Consider the following 18,890-nt stretch of genomic DNA (forward strand, 5'->3'; position numbering starts at 1 on the left):
TTGGGATGAAGAACAGAGGTTTCTAGAGATGAGCTGGTCCAGATGTCCATTTGTGGCTGGGGAAACCCAGCGAGGAGGGGCTCAATCAGTAGGTGTGGGGCAAGCAGTGAGGTTCCTGGTTGCCTCGTCCCAAAGGGAAGGGCTAACTGTTAACATGGGGGGCCTGAGTCTGGGGCAGGGCAGATGTTCTGTGCTTTCAGTGTTAGGGTCTGTCACCTGGTGGCCTGAGCCTTGTAGAGGAAAGAAGTTAGAGAAGAACACATGGGAATGAGTGGCTACAGAGGGTCAGGTAGAAGGGAGCAAATACATACCTGCCAGGTGGGCTAGAAAGGCTCTACAGGTAACCCTGAATCATTCACAAGAACCAGGAGAAGACACAGGCACCACTCCCAGGTGGGTCCAGGTCAGACCCATCTCCTTCCTCTGTCCCTTGTCCCCAGGGCGCATGTTTCCGTGTGGGTCTCCCTCTACAGGGCAGTGAGCACCTCGAGGCAGAGGCTGCTATTTGCCTGTATAGGTGGGACCTTACATAATACATGCGGCTGTGGGAGAAGCTCGGCACCTGTTGGCTGACCGAGTGGGGAATCGGTCTGCTGTCCTCCTTGACTGGCGCTTGAGTCTTTGTCGTAAACGTTTAAGAAGGCCGCCCCCGGGAATCCTTCTTTGACTTTCAGACCAGAGTGAGAGGACTTGGTGACCGGGTTGCCCCGTGAGTGCCTTTCTGTGTTACTGGGACCGTCCCGTGTACTTTCCTTCCTTCCCAATTGCCTGAGTGCTGAGTCAAGGACAGCAGAATAGGGATCAGCTACCTGCCTGTGTCTGGTGCCCCTGAGCCTAGTGAGAACCCACGGTCTTCTCTCTGCTTCTCCCAGGGTGCCCGCAGCTGCTGAGGGGACACATACGACTTGTGAACAGAGGAGGCTGCAGGAGGTTCTACGTCCTCTTGTCCACTTGGTTCCCCTGTCCGGCCCGCTGCACGCACACAGCTCTTTCAATGATGGGAGGAGGTGATGGGGGCGGTTGGAGCAGCAGTTCTGTTGAGTTGGGGGAGGGAGTTCTGTGGCCCTCACTCTGCGCTGGGATAGCAGCTGAGGCCGGGCAGTGGTGGGTGTCCTTGTTGGAGGTCTTCAGAGCTGTGGGGGGACTTCTGTGGCAGCTGCAACTGTGGCCTGGAGGGTGAGCGTCTGTGGTAATGGGCTGGGCAGCTCTGGCTCTCATGCAGAGACAGGAGTGACTTAGGGTTTAGGAAAGTGAGCAGCTGGGAATAATTGGTTAGGAAACTAATTAAGTGGCAGCAGGGAGAGAACTGTCAAAAAATGGGTCATTTTATGCGAGTCAGCAGCAGAAAACATTTGGAGTCCAAGAAACAAAGCCAAGTGATGGTACTGGTGTGTCCACGTGTGAGCCCACGGTGCCCACACGCGCCTATGCAGGGCTGGACGGCATGAAGCCAGGCTGCAGAGACCGCCAGGGCATAGCCCCTGCACCCCGACTTCTCGGGCTCCTCACTCTGCCCCCACTCAGCACCCTGTCATGCACCCAGCCCTCCCCACCTGACCATCTCCTTCCTTTGGACTTTCCTGGGAAATTGGCAACACAAACAGTCTGATAAGCCAATCCACTTAAGGCATTAATTGTGGGTAGGCAGCTTAATATGTTAGTGTCTTAATCTCTCCTGCTCTCCTTCCCTCCACAACACTTTTTCGGAAGAATCTTTTCTTGGCCAGGGAAGGGAAGGGGATGTTCTTTTTGGTGGAAAAGCCCTCTGAACCCAGGGCATGATTGCACTCATAGAATCTCACAGATGGCAGGTGGTACCATGTGATGACTTATTCTGAAGGGCTGATCCAGGCCGTGTGCATGTGCACGTTGATGAACTGATCACTCACAGATGTCTCTCGAGCGTCAGAAGTGAGCTCAGGGTGGCTTCATTCTGGGCAGGGGCTTCTGATGATGATAACAATGTGTGAGTGTATTAGTCTCCCGGGGCTGCCGTGACCACTGCCGCTGACCTACTGTTTCAAGACAGCATGACTTGCTCCCACGGTCCTGGAGGTCAGGAGTCCAGCTCAGCATCCCTGCGGCTCCAGGCGACGGTGGTGTCTCTCCCTTTTCAGATTCCAGGGGCCGCCTGCGCCCTTCGGCTCGTGGCCGCTTCCTTGCCTCTCTGCTTGCATCGTCACCTCTCCTCACCTGTGTCAGTTCTCCCCCGCTTCTCTCCTGAAAGGACACTTGTGATGACATGTAAAGCCCACCCGCATAAGGTGGGATCATCCCCACATCTCAGGATCTTTAATCACACCTGCAGAGTCCCTTCTGACATCTGAGGTCACACTCCAGGTTCTGGGGATTGGGGTGTGGATATCTCTGGGGCCATTATTCAGCGGCCACAAAGGGTGTGATCAGAGGGACCTAATGCAGAGTGCTCTAGATACAGAGCAGGGCAAGCTGGTTCTGCCTGGAAGGTTTCACAGCAGAGAGGACCTGGGCCAGGTCTTAGGGCTGGAGGGCTTTGCCTGGGATGGGGCGGGGAGACAGTGGGCATGGCTGGCTCTTGACTTCGTCTTCCTCCCTCCTTCTGTCCTCAGCTCCAGTTCTGGGCAGGGTTAGGTGGTACTTGTGGATGTCCCTGCCGGGCTTGAGACGGGCACAGGAGATGGGAACAGAGAAAGGCAGTACATGGAAGACGAAAAGGAGAACGATGGGCCCACCCACGGTTGTCCCCAACGGCACAGGTGCGCTGTGTTTCCAGAGTGAGCTGGGCACGGGTGCAGCGTGGGGAAGGACCAGCCCTGTACCCATGAGGGGATGGAGAGGTGACGTTGCCCAGGTTATGGGGTCAGCTCCTCGACACAGCCCTCCCGGCCGAAGGTTCCGCAGCCAGCGCGGCTGGCATCTCTCCCATCGAGCTGGCCCGCAGGGCGAGCTGAGGGAAGCGGGAATCCCATGTCGTCCTGTTGGCGAGGCTGGTTCTCTGTGACTTCTAACGAGGGTGGTATTGCTGACCCAGCCAGTGGGACCATGAGGTGCGGGAATGGGGCAGCGCAGGTGGGGGGGACAGAAACCCCCCAAACCGCGGAGGGAGGCGCTGAAGAACTTTGTACCCCGGCAGTTGTGGCCCACCTCCAGCCGCACGGGAGCACGCTCGTCCTCGAGCAGCGGAGAAGGGTCCTTGCGGCCTCATTGCAAGGCCGGGATTTCAGCCAGCTTCTGCTGCACCTGCTCTCTGTCCCTCCTTGGGTCACCTTCCTTTTGGGTTTCTGTCTGTACCTCTGCCTGGTGGATGCACTGGGCTGTTCGTCCAAGTCCACTATGAGTGATTCACTTTTCCCTCTGAACCCACTGGTGGGGGTTGTACCTGTCTCCCCGCTGACCAGTGAGGATCTGGGGGCCCGACAGTGCTTTGCGGTGCCCAGGCCCCAGCTGAAAGGCCGTGTACACGGACGCTCATCAGTGGCATCAGGCTGTCTGTCTAAGGGCGTGGTGGCTGCCACTGGGGCAGAAGCCCGAGGCTCACTTCTTCCACGTAGCCATGTACATGTTTTGGAACCAGCTAGCCTCTGATAAATGCAGAGCTAAAAAAAAAAAATCACAGCAATCACTGTACTAGCTGCTCTCACTGGCTTCCCATTTAATCCTGAAAATGGTTCTGTGGGGAGAGCCCAAGGTGAGGTTCCCCCCCGCCCCCGGCAGAGCTGGGCTTCTGGCCTTGAGCCGTGGGTGGGAGGCCTGGTGGGTGGAGCTGCTCTGGCTCCTGTGCTGTGAGCGGAGCCCAGATCCACCTCCCAGCACTTGGTGCCGGAGCTCTGCCTGGTTAACGTGGTGTGATGGGTACTGACGCCTGCTGAGCGCACAGGGCTGTGACGGGCGGAAAAGGGCCAGGCAGCCTTTTCTCCTCCGTCCCTCCCGTAAGGCAGCCAGTGTCTGAAGAATTCCCTGCTGGGTGGAGGCCAGACTTATGCCTGGTGTGGAGGACACGCCTGGCCCTACCTTCCAGCGCTTTCTCAGGAGGAGACCTACCAGCACCGCCACATATTCGGGTGCCGGTGGTTGAGGGGCCGGGGAGTGGTAGATGTTGGGTGGTGTTGAGGGTCCTCGAAGGCATCCTCTCCTTCAGCCCTCACCTTTGACAGATGAGGAAACTGAGGCGCAGAGGGCAGGAGGGGTCTCTGCCGTCACCCTCCAGCAGGTTCAGAGACACGGCTGCGCCTCCACGCGGGGGCTCTCACTGCCTGGAGTCAGGGTTGCGTGTGAACAGGAGCTGTGAGCTCCTGAGGGATGGACACGCACCCCATTCCCACACCAGCAGACCCTCGCGTCTGTAATTGGCTCTCAGTCAGGCCTCCCTGCCCACCCGGTGGAGGAAGGTGGGGAGCAGGCCCAAGACAGGCTGGGGTGCCAACCCCATCTTGAGGTAGGAGGTGCGGCGTGAGTGTCGAGAGGACGCTTCAAGGCTTCTGATCTTTTGGGGGCTTCCGTCCGAGACAGAGAAGAGCACTCAATTCCTGCTCTGTGAGAAGAGGTTAGGAAAACAGCCCGACCCCACGTTGTTGGTGGGAATTCTCAAATGTTCCCTGATGCACCTTCCTTTCTCTTACATGGGCTTCCCTTGGCCACTGGACCAAGTCACCATGCCCAGCTTCTTATCTGCCCTTCTGTTGCTGAAATAAACACAAGCCCTGCCTTTCCAAACCAGGAAAAGCAGGGTGAAAGTGTCCTCTTAGGGGTGCCAAGCCATTTTATCTTCTTTGTCTAAGTAGGCCCATGTAGGTGACATTGACAGACATTGGGATGTCTTCTTAGATGGGACCCCTTGTCCTGCTGGTGTGGGCCAGGTGAGGGCGGCCACCACTGCCCGGAGGGCAGGGCAGGGCCAGTTCTCTGCAGAAGGAGTGGGTGTGGAAGCACTCCTGTTTTGTTTGTTCACTTATCCACTCACTAACGATTTGCCAGGTCACGGGGCGTTGGTTCCTAAAGGATGCTTGAAAGGTTGGAAGAGGGGAAAGTCACTCTGTGGAGCGTCAGCCTGTTGGTTTAATAGCGTGAACATCTGCGAGCTTGGTAGCATTTTCATCCATACTGGCTTCTTCCATGGATTGTTAGCCTCTTCCCATCAGGGAGGAAAGCATTTGCCTGATTTTAGAACACACCTGGTTATTTAGTTTAAACTTTACATTAAACCCCAAATCCAGTGTTCAAACCATCACAACCTTAGAAATGATCTTTCCATAATTACTTTGGGAGACACATGAACTCTCCTCCAGCGAAGGCCGTGTTTGAGGTTTTTGACTTAGGAAAAACAGTCGTTTATTTCTAACAGCCTTGCCCAGGGAGGAAATAATATATGAACACACCCTAAAGAGAAGTTGCATCCAGAGCTAACTGACTTGTCTGAAGACCCTGGGGGTCGGCCTCCTGGACCTGTGGGGGTGATGGCGAGCAGTCTTTTGAAAGGTGTGTGTCCGTTTCCAACCAGTAGCTCAGTATTTACCCTGGGATCTCTGTGCTCCCTGACATATGTGAAGCCTGAAAATGGGCCAGATGGGAATTTTAAACCATCATGGGGGCTTTAATTTTTTTTTTTTTAATAATATGCATACATAGTTTAAAAAGTCAAGTCTGTAGCCTCAACACTTGTTATACAGAAGCACGCACCACCCTGCCCCGCTCCTTCCTCCTGTGCCTGTTCCCGCAGGAGGCCACTGCCGGTTCTTGTAGCTGGAGGATTTCAGTACTTAACCTCTGTGTTTGTAAATAACACATGTATCCTGTCATTTCTTGAGTTTTGGAAGGCGCTGTCTGTGGATTTCATTCCCCACACGTAGGGTTTGGTTCTTGCGCCTGCTGGCTTTGCCACCCCCACCTCCCCACATGTCAGTGTCAGTGTGTGCGGGCACGTGCCTGCCTCACACCCTCTCTCGTCCTCCCCCATCCTGCCGACACAGGCGCAGGGCAGTAAACAGTAGGGTTAAGTCAGTAGTGTTTATGTTATTATGACACTGTAAGAAATGTGCATATCCAAGCCGTGTAGTACACCATGACTATGTTTCCTTTCACATTTGATTTCTCTTGCAGTTGATAATTGCCCTCCCCTCTTCGTTTGTTTGATTTGTATTTAACTAAGCTTGATTGAACTTTAAACTTTCTGACAGAACTACAAAACTCCTCTTAGTGAGGGCAAGTCCCTAGGTCAGTGGCTCTTTTTTTTTCCGTGGTCAGATCCCTCATGGAGCCTTTTCTCCTCTTGTTCCCATTTGGCTCTTCTCCAGGCCCGCTGCTTAGCTCTTGACTTGGGAGTTCCCTTCCTCCTTCTCCTGAGTTTCTTAGATGGATCTCTTCTTTTTTGGTTTGCTTCTCCATTTGGTAAAGCCTCTTGAGAAGGGCACAGGGAAAAAAAGTTTTGAGACCTTGCATGTCTAAAAATGCCTTTGCTACCCACACTCTCGATTGATAGCTGGACTGGTTGTAGGATGTCAGGCTGGAAATAATTTTCCCTTGGAATTTTGAAGGCTTTGTTCTTTGTTTTTAATTTCTACCATTGCTATTGAGAGTTCATGTACAAAGGATCTGATTCCCGACCCTTTGTAAATGAATGGAATTTTCCCTCTGAAAACTTTTAGGAGCTTCTCATCACCCCTTGAGTTCTAAAATTTCATGAAGGTGTGCTTTGGCGTGGCTCTGGTTCTTTCATTGAGTCAGAAGCCTGTGTACCTTTCAATGAGGAAAGTTCTGTCCTTCTGGTCCAGAAAGTTTTCTTGTATTTTTTTTTTCCTGTGGTAATTTCTTTTGCCTCGTTTTCCCTGGTCTTTACTCTCAGAGCTCCTGTTATTTGGCTGTTGGTCCTTTTGGACAGGCTCTGATTTTGTCTTTTTGCATGGCTTTGTCGTGTCGGAGATTTCATTAACCTTGCCATAAACCCTTCTATTTCTGATCCCAGCTATCCTGTTTTCTTATTTTTATTCTGGTTCTTAGGTCAGCTATCGTATTTTTAGTTTCTTAGGGCTCATTTTTTTGTTCTCTGTGTGTCCCTTTTTATAGCATCTTATTCATGTTTCATGGATGCAATACTTTCTCTTATAATTTCAGTTATTTTGAAATTCTGTTCTGTCTCTGGTCTGACTTACTTTCTTCTTAGGTCCCTTTCTGCCTGTTTTGGTCTTGGGCTTCCTCATCCGAGTTGTGACCCTTGGCTGTACGTTTGTATTTAGGAACGAGACTGTGTGTGCGGGGTATACGTGGGTGACTGGTTGGCTTCGTCTTAGAAGGACAGTCAGGCAGGGAACTGGCGAGTCCCCAGATCCAAATCCTCTGCTCTCCAGTCTGGGAGCCCTATGGGCAGCAGAAGAGCGTGGTGTTAGGGAGACCTCCACTTTCAGGATGCAGGCTTTCATGGAATCTTCAACACCCCCCCTGCCCCCCGCCGTGGTGCCTGCTGCCCCACGTCCAGAGCCTTTTCAGAGAGTACCTTCCGGGCGCTGCTGGCGAGGGCTGGGCCAGGGTCTGACTGCTCCTTGAACGGGCTGGCCAGGCCTCCTGCTCTCGGCCTTGCCTCCTTGGTCAGAGGTGCCTGGGGCCTCTAGGCCCTGAGCTTGCTGCTCTTCTGGGACAGCATCAGCCTCCTCCTCCTGGTTTCCCTCCGGAAGCTTCTCTGCTTCACCTGGTCACTCTCCGTGTATGCACACCCACTTCCCAAGTTTCAAGATTTATTTAATATCCCACATCTGCTGCTCTCTCTTCTCCAGTTTCTCGTCTTTGAGAGTTTATACCTTTTAAAGATTCTCTGTGGTCATTTTTATTAGGGTTTTATCAGCAGCTCAGACATGTCACTGTGTGATTTTGGCAGCGTTTGACTGGAGACCCCCCTCACGCATTTCAGGAATCGGTTTGCACAGAGGGCATGTGTGTGGGCAGTCCCTCCTGCCTGCCCCACTCCTCTGTTCTAGGCTGCTGTTCCCTTCTGTTCTCTCCTTGATTTGTCCTGTGTGGGTCAGTTGTTACCCTGGGTCTGCATAGCTCTTCATGTGTGCCTAGTGGGGTGTGTGTGGCGTGCTTGAGAGTGAATGTACACCTACCTGCCTGCTGCGGGTGTATGTGTGTTCGCCTCCTGAATTGTGTTCAATCTATAATTTGCTTCAGCACCTTTTATGAGGAAGAGGTACTTTCATAGATAGTTGAAATTCTTGATTCTCTGGTTGGAAACCCAGGGGTTAATGATGACTGCTGTTCCAGAAAAGTTAGAGGGAGATAGTCTGTCTAATCTCCCTCTGGTGAATAAGGCCCTTGACTGACTGGGCCCAGTCACCTACTTGTACCAACAATAAGCCCCTTGTTGTCATGGGCTGGGCAGGCTCTGTAACTGATATTCTGGCTGCCTTGAGAAAGACCGTCAGGGGATCTGGGGCTTGGGCCTGTCCTTATTCCAGGGCCTCATACACTATCGTGTTTTCCTTCTCCCCACGCCACATGTTTTCCTGATGACTTCCTGGAATCTTAGGAAACCAGGAGAGAGGTTGAATTCATTCATTCACTCATTGCTTGCTTGTTGTACACCATGGATGGGCTGGGAGTTGGAAAAATAAAGATGAGGAAGGGTCCTGCCCTCCAGGATCTCATAGTCCATAGTCAGGAAGGGGGGGTTAGCCAGCACGGGGGCATAGTGCTGAGAGAGACAGACACACACACCCTGCGCGGCCCCAGGAGTGCTCCTGCCAAGCTCTGGGTCTCTCTGGGAAAGAACAAATTAGGAGTAATCTGGAGGTGGAGGTGCAGGATTGGTCAAAAGCACAGAGATGGTGGTAGAAGATGCGGTTAAAGAAGTAGTGATTTTTGCTCCCCAAGGCCAGAAGTAAAATATGTTCATGATGAAAATTTTGGGAAGCACACAAAAAGCATGCAAAAAAAAGCTGCCCTATACCAAGAGATAAAAATCTGTCAATTTCATGGTTTATGCGTCCTCTTAGGATGTGTAGTTGCATACTTATGTGAGGCCTAAAAGTAAGATTGTTATATTTAATAAAACTCTTCTGTTTAACAGTTCCTCATGTCACCCTTTGAAGTGCAGTCTTTAATAGCTATGTACTATGCCATCAGGTAGCCGTGTTTACTCATTTCCATACTGTGGGCCTTCAGGTTGCTTTTAAGTGTTTTCTTTTTCTTTCTTTCTTTTTTTTCTTAATATAATGCTTCAGCAGACATTCCCAGAAGCAGAATCGCTGGGTCCAGGATGTGAACGTTTTTGAGGTAGTCGATAGTTAGTTACTGCCGGATTGCACTCTGGAAACGCCGCACCACATCAGTGGGAAGAGGGCATCCAAGGTCGCCCACTTTGTTCTCTATTTTCCTCTCTCCACGTCCTGTACCCAGATTTGTGTGGCTATTCCGGAGGCTGTAGAGAGATGCTTTCTGAGTGAGGCACCCCACAGACGGTTAAGACCATATTTGTGGTCTTAAAGAACTGAGATAGCCTGACTCATCGGAAGGCTGGAGATAATTGAAAATCCTTATTTTAGCTTCCATTTCATTTCCCCACAGTCAAACCAGAACCAGCAGCAAAGGAAGTTGGGGTGATCAGCATCTCACCCTGGCCCCTCACCACCTCCCCGTACTAATGAGAGCTGGGGGCTAACAGCAGGTAGCCGAGGGGTGGCCCTGCTGGGGGCCCGGTGCCAGTGTTCTGTGCCACCCCACGCTGCTGTGAAGTCGTGACATTTGCCCAACTTGTGTAAGCGCAGAAGCAGCCTGGATGGTAGCAGCGAAGTGGCCCTCAGAGACCTCGGCTCCCCGCTTGTTTCTCCTTTCCTTGGAGTCTGATGCTTCCTCCCTGCCACGCTCTGCCTCCTGGGCCCTCACTCTCTATCACCCACTGGCCTTTCAGAGTTGGGATGGAAACAGAAACGTTTCCGGCCCCAGAAGGTCCCTGCTTGCTTAATTCCCATGTCTCTAAAAATATCTGTGAACTTCTTCCTGCCCAGTCTCCTCCCTACAGAATCCGCCTCTCTCCCTGCACCCCACCACTCAGGGGAAGAAACAAGATCTCCATTTCATTGCTCTTTCCAGGCTCAGAATGGAATAAATAAGAAACGCTGAGTTTCCACAGTTAAAAGGGGAAAACTGCCTTTGTTCGGCCTGGAGGGCTGCCAGCGCGCCTGGGTCTGGGTCCACACTCTTAGGGTCCTGCCTCTCCTGCACTGGGAAGGGCACCAGGGAGGAAGAAGGAGGGGGCAGGAGTCCTCCCTTCCTTCTGTGCGTGGGGTGGCGCAGGGGGGCCAGCCCTCCTGCAGCGGGCAGGCCTCCTGAAGTGAGTTGCTGTGGGAATGAAGCCGGCCTCCCAGGCCTCTGGCCGCCTGATCAGTGAGGACCGAAAAGGAGTCTGTGGGAAGCCTCCACTCTCGGAGGCTGCTGGAGGCTCCTGGAGCTTTCTCAGGCATTCCTGGATTGGGACGGAGCCTCAGTCCCCTCCCCCGCCCCATCCCCAAACGTTGGATGCCTGCCTAATTGAGGCTTCGTTTATTTCCACATTTTCCCAGCTCTGTATAAAGAGACAAGCAAGTGGGTGATGCCTCCCGATACTCCTAAGAGCATGGGGGGTGGTAAGGGGTGGCTGGAGGGAGAGAAATACTCCAGGGTGGGCTTCCTTCATCCCTGAGGGGCTGTGGAGCAGGGAGGGGCAGGGACGGGGAGCCAGGGCAAAGGGGCTGCCAAGCTAGGCGGTGGTGGGAAGAATTTCTTTTTTTCTCCCCACTCAGAAACCCAAAAATAGCCATGTCAAAGACACAAGCCTTGTGAGCTTGGAGCCAGCTGAAAGTCATTTGCTTCTCAGCCCCTCCCTCTTCCTCTCCTCTTCCTCCCAGGCCCCTTCTTTCCAAGCTCCTGCCCAGTCATAGGAGGACTGAGCCACCCAGTACTGTGTCCTTGCTGGTGCCTGTGGGGAAGTCTGAATGTACTGCCTTGCAGCCGTATCTTAGTGTAAAAAGTCACCCCTGCATTTACTTTCCTTCTAACTTTGAATTTGCCTATTAAGATTTTTTAAAATGAAGCAAATCTATAGCTAAAATGTAGACACTAAAAAATATGTAAAGACTGGATTGGATCTTGAAACCAAGGGGAGTGGTCATATGCAAGAGAGCAAATGCCACAAAAACTGTTTGCTATTACAAATGTTTTTCCCAATTATAAATTTATTTATTTATTTTTAACTGCATTGGGTCTTGGTTGCTGCACGTGGGCTTTCTCTAGTTTCGGCGAGCGGGGGCTACTCTTCGTTGCGGTGCGCGGGCTTCTCATGGCGGTGGCTTCTCTTGTTGCGGAGCACGGGCTCTAGGCCCGCGGGCTTCAGTAGTTGTGGCTCATGGGCTTAGTTGCTTCACGGCATGTGGGATCTTCCTGGACCAGGGCTTGAACCCACGTCCCCTGCATTGGCAGGTAGATTGTTAACCACTGCACCACCAGGGAAGTCCCTTTTTCCCAGTTATAAAAGTAACATACTCATTGTACAAATCTTGTGAAAACAGGAAAGCACAAAGATGAAAATATACTGACTATTCAGAAAAATTCTCTGATGTGAACTTTTGGGGTTTAAATGATGAGAGGCCCTTTTTTTTTTTTTTTTTTTTTGCGGTACGCGGGCCTCTCACTGTTGTGGCCTCTCCCGTTGCGGAGCACAGGCTCCGGATGCACAGGCTCAGCGGCCACGGCTCACGGGCCCAGCCGCTCCGCGGCATGTGGGATCTTCCCGGACCGGGGCACGAACCCGCGTACCCTGCATCGGCAGGCGGACTCTCAACCACTGCGCCACCAGGGAAGCCCAAGAGGCCCTTTTTGGTTTCCTTGCTCAGAGTTATTCCCGCAGGAGAAATCCTTCCAGGCATCACATCTCTGTTGCCAGCCTGTCACACGGGCAGTCAGCAAAGGGTGAAGTGGATGTCCTGCAGGGTGTCCCTCCTCGGGGGTGCTGGAAGGTGGGCTGACTTGCAGAGGCTGTCGTACTCCATTTGGGCTGCTGTGACGAGTACCATCGACTGAGTGGCTTATTAAACAATGTAGTTTGTTTCTCAAAGTTCTGGAGGCTGGAGGGGTTCAGCATGGTCGGGTCCTGGTGAGGGCCGTCTTCTGTGTTCCAGATTGCTCCTTGTGTCCTCGCGTGGCAGAGAGAGCATGCAGGCTACTAGCGCCATTCATACGTGCTCTGCCCTCATGACCTCATCCAGTGCTACCACCTCCCAGAGGCCCCACCTCCCAATACCATCCCATCGCGGGGTAGGGTTTCAACGTAGAAATTTTGAGGGTGTCACTAACATTCGGTTCATAAAGAGGCCCTTCGGTGACTCTGGCCAGGCTCCACCTCTGCGCTGCAGCTGTCCTGGGTGTGGGGTGGTGGCAAGTTAGCCTGGAAACCTATGTCCCTGCATACCAGAGGGCTTCTGCCTCGAGGTCCAGCTTGTCCGGGGCGCCTTGCCCCCCACCCCCGCAAATGCCCCAGTCAGTCTTGCCCAGGGGAGCAAGGCTGGGCTTGTTTTGGGCTGGTCTTTTCCCCCTTGTGGAACCTGTCAAAATGAAACTGAATTGGTCGGTCCTCAAGCATTTTGTCAGAAAATACCTGGATTGATGTGTGTGGGTTGAATTCCAGCTCCATCTGCTAGCTGTCTGTGGTCACTTTCTGTAGCCTCGTACATCTCAGTGTTCTCCTCTGTGGTGTGGGGAGAGAAGTGCTTTTCAGGATGAGTGTGGACATTGGACCAGAGCTCCGCGGAGCTGAGTGTCCTGTCTCCCTGCCGCCCTCCTGTCTCACTGGGGGTTCATCTCAGGCGCTGGGGGGAGTGGAGGGGGGTCCAGCTCCACCGTCAAAGCAAAGGCATGCTTCCCCTGAAGGAGCCCCTCCCTCTCAGATCTAGGGACACCTGTCACCTGGTTAAGAGAGTTGAACGTTTTGAAATAGTACATCCAGATTTTTAAAAACATGTATTTTCTATGTTTTTTAAAAGAAAAAAATTTCAGAAGCATTTTGACAGTCGCGTTGACAACAGCAAGGACTCCAATTGTGTCTGTGTTTTCCTCGTTTTTGAAATTACTTTCTGCAGTGGTGACAGTCTCCTCCTCAGGGTCCTGAGGGGTTCAGGAGACGGGGTTGCGTGCCCGGCGTGAGGTGTGCACACCTCTGTGGCACGGCGGCATCTGCTGGTGGCACATCTCCCTCCCTGTCTGCTGCGTCCCCACGCCAGCTAACAGGCGCCCAAGCCTCAAGAAGCTTCCCTGAGGCCGTTCGGACCCACCGGGCAGCGCAGTGTCCCATGCCCTCTGCTCTGGCCTCACCTCTGGAAAAAAGAGTCAGACGTGATTCTCCTTCCTGCCCTTACCCAACTGAATGAACCCAGTGCCCTTCCGTGACTTGACCTCCTTTATTTATCCCTCGTGTGACCACTCTGTCTAGCATGTGCCCCTGCAGTTGACACTGACGTCCACAGCTTGGAAGGCCCGCGTGTGCCCGAGTCCAGGTGCAGCTGTGCTGGGGTCCTCCCGCGAGTCAGTCCCTCTCCCCTTACCCACAGGTGTTTCATCGTCCCTGCCCCCCCCCCCACCCCGGGGGGGTCTTATCTCCCTTGAGGCGGGGCCGTGCGGTAGAGCGAACACCAGACTGAGAGTCCGAAGGCCTGGTCACTCTGGGCAGCCGTGGACAAAGTCACTGCCACGCCCCGGCCTGGGTCAGATGCGCGTTGGTGAAAGTTAAGAGTAAAAGTACTGGCCAAGCGTAGAGCTAAGGAGGCCTCATTCGCTTCCTTCTGTGGTCCAGCCAGCTTCCTGTGCAGAGGAACCTGTCACCGTGACCTTGACCTGTCCTCGGCCCCGCTGGCTCTTGGACCCTGTGCTCGCCAGCCACCCTGCTGGAGGGACGCACAGACCATATCTTCTGATCCTGGGGCAGCCTCAGCACCGTCGGTATCCAGCTGCTCTGGCTGTTTTGGAGGCAGTGACCTTTATTTTTAGTAAAAGCTGCCTGATTGGAGGCCCAGGTGGAGCTTTTCCAGCTCACCTGTGCTGTGATCCTTGTGTCTGGCCTCCTCTGTTTACATGAAGAGGGTTGAAGTTCGTGCCCCAACCGAAGCAAAGCTGCGTTCGCTGAAGACAAAGGCTGTCGCTGCTGAAGGCTGGCCTCCCACGGCCCCTGCTCTGTCTCTTACAGGGTCCACAGTGGGCTGTCTGCACTGACGCTGCTGCCTTCCTGATAGGCTCCCTCTCTTATCTGCTGCATCAGGACATCACAGGAGTGAAAAGACTATTGAAAAAGATGGAAGCATAACTGCAGGAAAACAGTTTGGTTTCAGATATGCTCTCCTTACATCCTGCCTCAGACAATGGTGCTTTGCACACGATTTCCCTGACTTCTGATGCCCCCGTTTTATTTTAAGCTGGAATAATCAAATCCTTGAGTAAAGCTGCTTTGTTTCTTGTTAGCAACAGGACATCTCATAGGACGTGAGGCAGGATGTTTTCTTGGGAACAGTCATCATTTAACTTTTCCTTAAAGGGGAGGAACATTTTATGGCTCCAGCAGCTGTGGGGTTAGTGTGGAGAATACGCTCACAACCTGAGTGAGGGCTCTTACCCTGTGACCCCCCACACCAAGTGGAGTTGGGGGCTGATGCTCTGGAGACAGTCCAGGTCATCCAGGAAGTTCCCCTGGCCTCTTGGCTCATCCCAAGTACAGAAATCCTGGAACTAAAATTAACTCAAGGCATTTCAGTAGCTTCCGAGGGGAGGTGGGTAGAATGTGAGTGTTGGACTGGGAGGGGTCCTGATGTGTAGGGTTGGGAGGGTCGTTAGAAGGCAAGAGGGACCTCCGTGGCAGCAGCAGGGAGAGGACTCCCCCGGACGCTTCTGGGGATGCAGCCTATTCCAGCGGCTCGTCGGGCAGCTGGCGCTCTCTGGGCCTGGGGCTTTCGAGGAGACTGGGGCCCTGAGAGCAGTTCCACTGCTTTCTGACTTGCACGGCCCTCCCAGCTTCCCAGCAGGCCTGAGCCTTACCTCTTCACGCTGATGAGGGGTAAATCTGAAAAGTGTTCCGCGGCCCAGGTGGCGCCTCCTGGCCGGGGCAGGCTGGGGACATGCTCTGTCACGAGACGAGGACCTGTCCTCTCTTGTGCTAGGGCGCGCAAGGGCGAGGATACAGAGGTCACGCCAGCCGATGCCTCCTAGTGGGCCTCGGGTCCAGGGGCATTTCTGGCAGGTGATGCTCTCCGGCCCTTCCAGGTGGAGCCTCGTTCAGTGACTGCCCCGACCAGGGCTCCGCGGTAGTCACAGGAGCTGAGCACTAAGGCCTTACCTTCTCTGTTGGAAAGGAAGTGCCGTGCTGTTTGCTCTCTTGTATGTTTGGTGATCTCTGAGCGTCAACTGCGTTTCTGCTGTTGAGCTAGGAAATGGGGTGGGGTGCTTCCTCCCAAGTCAGGGAGCTTGAGGCTTCGCTAGGAGGCAGACACACACTCCCAGGTGCCAGGTGTGGGTGGGAAGAGAGCCAGTGGCAGTGGCGGGGCTCCTGGGGCGGGGGTGGCAGCGGGGGTGGGGGTGGGGCGCTGCTGAATTGGACCTGGAGGAGGTAAGGCAGGAGTTTTCAGATCCCCGGGCAGAGGGGACGGAGGGGATAGACCAGCCTGCCTGGTGGAGCCTTGGGGGACTGCGGTCCGTGCCGAAGGCAAGGAGGAGACTCCTTCCCATCCACGTGGTTTAGCCGGGTGGGGAGTGCGTGAGAGCCTGTGTGTGCGTGCGTGAGTCTTACCTCTTCCCTCCTCCAACTGCCATGTCCTGGCTGAGAACCTGGTTTCACTTGTATAGAGAGGACATGGTCCAGGGCTGCTCGTGGGAGTGATCTGCTGAAGCCTCCAGGGACAGTACCGAGGTTGGACGGATGAGGTGAGGGCAGGGTGGCAGGTGTGCTTGTTAATATAAAGCCTCCCCATGGCAAACGTAACATTTTCTAACTTTCTCTTTGGTGTGGGCTGCATGTGTTCTCCTAAATTCTGATACATGGAGATATTGGACAGGTGGCCTTCATGCCCAGAAAACCCCGGGACGAGGCCTGTGAGGGGACACAGAAGGGTGGCCCAGGCCCTGGCCTGCCAACTTGCTAATTGTGTAACCTCAAGTAAAAAAAAAAATTTTGTTAACATTTTTATTGAGATATATAGTTCATACACCATGCAATTCATGCCTTAATGTAAACAATTCAGTGGTTCTTAGTATATTGACAGAGTTATACAACCATTAACACAGTCAATTTTAGAACATTTTCATCACCCCAAAGAGAAAAACCCTGTGCCCTTCAGCAGTTATTGCCCATTTCCTTCAAGCACCCCCCAGCCGCTCTGTGGACCTGCCTGTTCTGGACAGTTTATGTAAATGGAATCATACAACAGGTGGCCTTCGTGCCTGCTTCTCTCACCCAGCATCCCATCTTCAAGGTTACCCCGTGTTGTCAGAATTTTATTCCTTCTTAAAGCTGTAGAATCTTCTGTTGTTTGGCTGAACCACGTTTTGTGTATCTGTTCATCTGCTGGTGGACATCGTGCTGTTGCTGCTTTGGCTGTTGTGCTGTTGCGGATGCCCGTGGACAGGTTTGCACCTGTGTTGCAGTTTTTTGGATGTCTGTCAGGGAGTGGAATCGCTGGGCCACGTGGTAACTCTATCCGACCTTCTGAGGGCTCTCCACACTGTTCCTGCAGTGACTGCCCCATCTTACATCCTGACCAGCGAGGGAAGGTTCCAGTTTCTCCACATCCTCCCCAGCACGCCCCTATCCATCTTCACACTGTGCTCATGACGCTTGTCCTCGTGGGTGTGAAGTGGTCTCGACTCACGGGTTTGAATGTGTGTTCTCATGAGCAGAACTGTGATGGTAATGAAGAATGTCTGTTTTATTTATCAGGTATTCGTATGGCATTTCCTGTCTGCTCTGAAGTGCTCCGTGCCCTGTGGCTCATTTATGAAGCCATTTTGTAGATGGAAAAACTGAGGCTTGGAGAGCTTAGGTCTCTTGCCCAAGGCCACGCTGCTCTGCAGCTGTGTGACGAACTAACACGGTGCCTGGCACTTCCTGGGTGCACTTGGTGAAGTGTGCCAGGCGTGCCTGCTCGGGCCGCACATTCACGGGTTTGCGGCCCTGCGTCTTTGGCCTTGTGAATTACCAGAATTTGTTTTTCTTTTCCCGATAGAGAATGACTTCTGTGTCCTGGTAAAGGGGATATACCATGAAGGACACACAAGTTGTCCCTGTTGCTGGGTGGCCCTTTCATCCTTCCTTCCTGCTAAGCACTTCCGGCAATCAGGTCTGGGTGGGAGATCACTAAGGCAGAACTATTCATCCTTCCTTTGTCCCTGTCACCTTCCTCCCCTGCCTACTGGCAGAGTACCTGTCCTGCGTCACAGGGACAGAGACCCGATTGTTTTCCTTTAGCCGCGTCTTCCTGGTGCCTCTCTCCTCAGGTCACCCGTAGTGGTCTGGTGGGCAAGCCGGTGCGGGGCCAGCCAGCCTGCTCCAGAGAGCGCCGGCCCTCCAGTCTTACCCGCCCCCGACTTGCCCAGCCCTACTCCACTCTGCTTCCCCTGAGATGCCCTGGGGCCCTGCTGAGGGCCACTTGGCAAGGCTTTCTGTCTCAAGAGAAGCTTACTCTGTTGAGGTTCTTACTGTTTGGGGAGTGGCTAACATTGGTGGGGCTGCAGGGAGCCTTGTTGCTTTCAAGTACATCTGTGGAACAGTCCCAAACTTCTACCATGTGTGTTCTGGTGCTTTCTCCTGTATTTCCTCTTGTATCATGCTTTCCCTGCATTAAGGTTCCAGAAGCCTCATACAAAAAGCCTAGACACAGACTTGCTGTTCATCCTTGAGCGGACACTCATCTCGCTCAGCATTACCTGAGATGGGCATGGTTTCCAGTCAGCGTGCAGGTTTCACCACCCTGCGGTGCTGCTGCCGGTGGGAGCTCCCTGGGGCTGTGCTGCCGCCTCCTGTGGCCTTGCCTGTGGCAGAGGTAGGTGGGCGGGTGCTCTTGAAACTGAGTGGGGACCCCTTCCTCCCTGTGCTGCCCTTCCTGGGGCAGGACTGCTCTGGCCTCTGAGAATGTGGTGCAGGGAGGGCCCCATCCGAGACAGGCTTAGGCAGGGGGCTGGTTAGTTACTTGGAGGTGGTGGTTCTTTGGAGACCCTGGCACAGGAGAGGCCGCTTCTGACGATCTGAAATCCTGTCAGGAGGAGGTGCTTTCAAGCCAGGGCTGTTCCTCTGGGAACCGTGTCTCCTTGAAGAAGGGGGTGCTCTGTGACCTGGCAGGCCTCTCTACACTTCAGTGCTTGGGTTTTTAAAATGGTAATTCCAGCCCAGTATGGGGCATATTCTACCCAAAGGCAGGTTTTTAAGTATTGGAGTACAGTGTACATATAGAAAAGCGTGCCCATTACAAGGTCTGGCTGGGTGAATGTTCACATGCCTGGGGTACCCGTGCCGCCAGCACCTAGCTCCTTGAGGTAAACATCTGTGGGGTGCCGTCCTGGGTGCCCCGCCCTCATGTCCTCCAGCCCTGCTGGTGCTCAGTACTGTACATCCAGTGGCCAGAGGACTGAAAGCAGCCTTGGTCCCCCTGCTGTGAGTCTTTGCCAGCGAGCCTGAGCTTGTTCGGGGCTAGGGACACTCTGGAGACCACTCTCCCCACACCCTCCCTTCCCAGCCCCGTGCCAAGCTGGGCGCCGGGGCCCGGATGAGGCCTGCCACAGGGCTCAGGAGGCCCACTCCTCCGAACGCCCCCCTCTTCTGAGCAGCTGCAGAGATTCAGGGTGGAGCGCGGTGCACGGGGCCCAGGCAGCCCCTGTTTCCTTCGGAGGCTGGGGCTTCCCTGGGGGTAAGGAGCATCATG

At 53.7% G+C, this 18,890-nt stretch overlaps 1 protein-coding gene across 8 annotated transcripts in view; it reads left to right on the forward strand.

Annotated features, from left to right (window-relative positions):
* Positions 1-18,890, forward strand: part of MPRIP (myosin phosphatase Rho interacting protein) — a 129,148-nt gene that overhangs the window by 44,188 nt on the left and 66,070 nt on the right. The window contains exon 1 of one of the 8 annotated variants that reach the window (XM_029211432.1): positions 2,589-2,735. The exons of the other annotated variants lie outside the window; for them this stretch is intronic. The gene's annotated coding sequence lies outside the window, so the exon portion shown is untranslated. Of the gene's footprint in view, positions 1-2,588; positions 2,736-18,890 lie in introns of those variants that run through there. 8 annotated transcript variants of the gene reach the window in all.

The sequence above is a fragment of the Monodon monoceros genome, unplaced genomic scaffold (genome assembly GCF_005190385.1).
Source record: "Monodon monoceros isolate NGI ecotype Baffin Bay Population unplaced genomic scaffold, NGI_Narwhal_1 Super_Scaffold_9, whole genome shotgun sequence".
NCBI classification, from domain to species: domain Eukaryota; kingdom Metazoa; phylum Chordata; class Mammalia; order Artiodactyla; family Monodontidae; genus Monodon; species Monodon monoceros.